This window comes from Rhinopithecus bieti, unplaced genomic scaffold (genome assembly GCF_001698545.2).
Source record: "Rhinopithecus bieti isolate Rb0 unplaced genomic scaffold, ASM169854v2 scaffold_56806, whole genome shotgun sequence".
Classification (NCBI taxonomy): domain Eukaryota; kingdom Metazoa; phylum Chordata; class Mammalia; order Primates; family Cercopithecidae; genus Rhinopithecus; species Rhinopithecus bieti.
The window spans coordinates 731,592-737,066 of record NW_016823424.1 but is presented as its reverse complement, the minus strand read 5'-3'; the positions used below and the strand labels follow the sequence as shown (position 1 = coordinate 737,066).

The 5,475-nt window shown below is 50.3% G+C and overlaps 1 pseudogene; it reads left to right on the top strand.

The window, feature by feature from the left end:
• Positions 1-220: 220 nt before the first annotated feature.
• LOC108521539 (probable ATP-dependent RNA helicase DDX23 pseudogene) lies at positions 221-2,787 on the top strand (annotated as a pseudogene).
• Positions 2,788-5,475: the final 2,688 nt, after the last annotated feature.

Below are 5,475 nucleotides of genomic sequence, written 5' to 3'. Positions count from 1 at the left end.
AGGCTTAAGAGAATCAATCATGTCTTAAACATATATTGGGAAGGAAGGGGGCCTTATAGCCTCAGAGAGGGGCCGCAGGAAGTTGATCTTATCCATCAGGCTCTCCACTTTCACCTCCAGGTCCACTTTGGCCACGTGGGGAGGGAGACCACCAGACCAGCGACTGGCATGTTTTCATTTGCTTAAAGCCTGTACTTGTCCACAATTGTTATGAAGCGAAATGGAAACCACTTTTACCCTGGTCATTAAACTTAGGTTAAGAGTGACTTGAGGATGGTGACAGCTCCACGACATTGAGGCCACATTGGGCAGTTCAAACTTAGGGTGGTGGCAGGAGAGCTGGCTGACAAAAAGGACCATGATGCATCACCTTCCAGAGAGGAAAGGAAGCAATCACGGACTCCTGACGGAGAGTGGGATAGAGACAGGGACCGCAAGTCTTCCCCATCTAAAGATAGGAAACAGCATCGTTGAAGGGATAGATATCAAGGAGGCAGCCATTCTCACTCTCATTCCCGTTCGAAATCTGCAGAAAGAGAATGATGGCACAAAGAATGAGAATGAGATAAGGAGCGGGATTATAATAAGAAGGACCGAGATCGAGACAAGGATGGGCACAGATGGGACAAGGACTAGAAATGATTCAGTTTATCTCCTGGCTGAGGAAAAGACTTTAAATTTCGGAAGGACAGAGACTCTAAGAAGGATGAAGAGGATGAACATGCTGATAAGAAGCCTAAGGCCCAGCCATTATCCCTGGAGGAACTTCTGGCCAAGAAAAAGGCTGAAGAAGAAGCTGAGGCTAAGCCCAAGTTCCTCTCCAAAGCAGAACGAGAGGCTGAAGCTCTAAAGCGATGGCAGCAGGTGGTAGAAGAGCAGCAGAGGATGTTTGAAGAAGAGAGAAAGAAAAGGAAACAATTCCAAGACTTGGGCAGGAAGATGTTGGAAGATCCTCAGGAATGGGAACGTCGGGAATGCAGGGGGAAGATGGAGCGAGAGACCAGTGGAAATGAGGATGAGCAAGGGCGGCAGAAAATCTGGGAAGAGAAGGATAAGAGCAAGGAACCGCATGCCATTAAGGAGCATTACCTGGGGTGGCATCAAAAAGCGGCACCGAACGGGACATTTCAATGACCAAAAGTTTGTTTTTGAGTGGGATGCATCTGAGGACACATCCATTGACTACAACTCCCTGTACAAAGAACGGCGCCGGGTGCAGTTGTTAGGGCGAGGCTTCATTGCAGGCACTGACCTCAAGCAGCAGAAACAAGAGCAGTCACACTTCTATGCAGAACTAATGGAGAAGAGGCGAACCCTGGAAGAAAAGGAGCAGGAGGAGGCAAGACTCTGCAAACTTTGTAAGAAGGAAGCCAAGCAGCGCTGGGATGATCGTCATTGGTCTCAGAAAAAGTTAGATGAGATGACGGAGAGGGACTGGTGGATCTTCTGTGAGGACTACAGCATAACCACCAAAGGTGGCAAGATCCCCAATCCCATCGTATCCTGGAAAGACTCTTCTCTGCCCCTACACATCTTGGAGGTCTTTGATAAGTGTGGCTACAAGGAATCAACACCTATCCAGCGTCAGGCAATTCCCACTGGGCTACAGAATCATGACATCATTGGTGTGGCTGAGACTGGCAGTGGCAAACAGCAGCCTTCCTCATCCCACTGCTGGTCTGGATCACCACACTTCTCAAAAATGACAGAACTGAAGAGTCAGACCAAGGCCCTTATGCCATCATCCTGGCTCCCACCCATGAGTTGGCTCAACAGATTGAGGAAGAGACTGTCAAATTTGGAAAGCCCCTAGATATCCGCACTGTGGCTGTCATTGGTGGCATCTTCAGAGAAGACCAGGGCTTCAGGCTGCATATGGCTTGTGAGATTGTGATCGCTACTCCTGGGCGTTTGATTGATGTTCTGGAGATCTGCTCCCTGGTGCTGAGCCGCTGTACCTATGTGGTTCTGGATGAGGCAGATAGGATGATTGACATGGGCTTTGAGCCAGATGTCTAGAAGATCCTGGAGCACATGCCTGTCAGCAACCAGAAGCCAGACACAGATGAGGCTGAGGACCCTGAGAAGATGCTGGCCAACTTTGAGTCGGGAAAACATAAGTACCACCAAATAGTTGTGTTCACCACCATCATGCCCCCAGCGGTGGAGCGTCTGGACAGGAGCTATCTTCGGCGACCTGCTGTGGTGTACATTGGCTCCGCAGGCAAGCCCCATGAGTGTGTGGAACAGAAGGTCTTCCTCATGTCAGAGTCAGAAAAGAAGAAAAAGTTGCTGGCAATTTTGGAGCAAGGCTTTGACCCACCCATCATTATTTTTGTCAACCAGGAGGACTGCGACGCGTTGGCCAAATCCCTGGAGAAGATGGGGTACAATGCTTGCACACTGCACAGTGGAAAAGGCCAGGAGCAGCTAGAGTTTGCATTGTCCAACCTCAAGGCTGGGTCCAAGGATATTTTGGTGGCTACAGATGTGGCTGGTCATAGTATTGACATCCAAGATGTGTCTATAGTTGTCAACTATGATATGGCCAAAAATATTGAAGATTACATCCACCACATTGGCCGCACGGGACGAGCAGGCAAGAGTGGGGTGACCATCACCTTCCTCACAAAAGAGGACTCTGCTGTGTTCTATGAGCTGAAGCAAGCCATCCTGGAAAGCCCAGTGTCTTCCTGTGTCCCCAAGCTAACCAACCACCCAGATGCCCAGCATAAGCCAGACACCATCTTCACCAAGAAGCACCGTGAAGAGACCATCTTTGCCTGACACAGCACTTTTCCTATGGGCTGAGGGCATTTCTGAAGCTGCCTCATTCCTGTTCTTCAGAACCTTCACATCTCTCTTTCCAGGTCCTCATTTTTGGGTTATGGGGGCTTAGGAAAACAATCAGACTCCCTAGTCCAGACCCTCAGGTCGGGAGGCCTCTGTGTGGGGCTGCAAAAGGAGAGGACAATGCTGCTGGAGGCAGGGAGAGCAAATTACCACAGCTTTTTGGCCCAGCTCCACCCTTCTTTTCCCTTCTTGATGGGATTGCAGTGGGCCATCAGCTCATGCCAGGCTATGGGGGCAGCCAGTTGGCATTGCTCCCCAGACTGAACAGAAGCCTGGCTGCCTGATGGGACCTCCTTTGGCTCAGACTTGACTGTGTAACTGTATAAACTGCAGCAGCATTTTTGCCCTAGATGCCCCAGGAGACCTGGCACCATGAGGATTATGGACAGTGGAATCTTACTGTCATCTGGACAGCTGTTTTCCTGCTTAAATGGTAAAGAAAGTCGCGAGCCTTTAGACCTGTGCACAGCCCTGCACTAAGCAGTGCTGTGTGCTCCAGGCATCCCTCCCCCCGGGGATTTTCTAAGTAGATGGGGAGACAGGGTGAACTGGCTGTGTTCATCTTTATCACTGAGTGAAATCTCTGTTTTCTATTCTCTGAGAAGATAAGTTTGTTTGTTCCGAGAATAAATACATGAATATCAAAAAAAAGGGACTTGAAAATGAGACTCAGGAATTAAACAGAATTCTTATGTATGACACTAATGCCTCATCACAGCAGGAAAGTGGCATTATATTCCAAAGAGCTCAAAGCAATTTGGCAACTGGCTTCCTTATAGGCTCTGGAAGCTGCTCAGACACAGGAACCAATAAAAAAGACAGCAGAATTTCTGCCTTTGAAAAAAGATACATAAGACACCAGTGATGGGGGACCTGTAAGTGTTCATGTGACCCTGGGGCATGTTCTCCCGGGAAGTCTCTCAGGCACAGAGAGACTCTCCATCTCTCTCTCTCTCTCTCCTCATCACTTTTTGCCCCCATCACCCAGGCCCCTCTGGCACTGATCTAGTGATGAGGGAAGCAGAGTGTGACATTTGAGAAGTGACCAGGCTGGCAGCACTGAGAAAGTCCTGGGATGCTGGGAAGTCTCACAGGCACGGTGGGAATTCGGCCTGACCCCTGAGGAGCACTGTTCAACCTGCTTTGACAGCTGTAGCCCCAGTCCCAGTCCCCATCCAGCCCCCATCCTTGCTCACCTACTTGAGAAGCACCGAGTCCTTCTCAGCTGCTGCAGGCTTGCTCCGCTCTTCACAGTTCCTCCAGGAAGAACAGCATGGGTCAGCCGCAGCTGTACCAGAGGGCTGTGCTAGGAGGGGGCCCTGGCCAGTCCAGCTCAGGGGTGAGCCAAGCAGAAATCTCTCTGAGTCATAGGGATCCATGAAGCCCTGAGTTCTCCCAGCCCTTCTCACACTGGCATAAATGTTCAGGATGGTGATGATGGAGGTAACGGCATGAGACCTTGTCCTCCTCCAAGCCCAGCTACCCTGCATGGAATGCCATCTCCATTCTTCCACCTGTTCTTCATGCTGAGTCCTCTGATGTGCTCCCATATGGCTTCCCATCTCCCTCACTGAGGCCTGAGCCCCTCCCACAGTCCTGGGGTCTCTCAGTGTTCCTCAGTGAGCACTGAAGTTAATGTCCCTTCCAGTCCCACAGGGTGGGAACTCCCAGAGAGCACCCCTGAGCTTCTCTTTCCCAGGCCCCTCACTCAGTCCAGGCTCTACATCACAGCCACGATGACCAAGGGTGCCACTCTTCTGCCTCTGCCATGCTAATGCAGTCAGCTACCCCAGCCACAGGGCCCTATGGGAACAACTGGCCCCCTGAGCTCCACATGTACAGCTGTAGCCCCAGCACCAAGTACAGGGCCAGCACAAAGGAGACATTTAATGCCTTTCATTATTATGACCTTTGAGTTCATGTCATTCAGTAATAATAAAACCAGCATTATTAACAATCTATTTGATTGATGGGCCTTTCATTAGTATTAACTAATTAATAATGTGTCACTATTTGCCGGGCACTGTTTGAACAGCATATATTAAATTATTTAGCTCTCAAACTTTTAAGGTAGGTACAGTTATCACCCCCATGTTACAAATGAGGAAACTGAGGCACAGATTGGTTAAATAAATTACCTATGATTGTGCAGTTAGAAAGAAACATAGTCAAGCTTAAACCCCGGCAGTCCGGCTGCAGAGCTTTTGTTCATTCACACGGTGCTGCACGGCAGGTCCACCAATAAGCCCCGTCAAGCACCTTCCTTATCCATATTGCCCCAGTTCCTTGTCGATGCCCACAGAGGCCAGATGACCTTCACGCTCTGGACACCTGAGCCTCACCACCGGGAGCACTGCCTCTCACCTCCTCTTATATGCCTCTGCGAGTGCCTGCATGGTGCCCAGCTCCCCCTCGTCAACCCTGCTCCATCAACAGCTTGTCCAGGTGAGCCTGGAGGCAGCCAATTAGGATTCAAAGAAGGGCTGCAGGTCATTGGCACTGGCCTTGGAGGTGGCCGTTTGCTCCTACAGGAAGCCTCACTTGGTCTCCAGCACCTTGTTCTGCTGCTCCAGGAACCGCACCTGTGATCAACCATGGAGGAGAGGGTCATGCTGTTTCCAG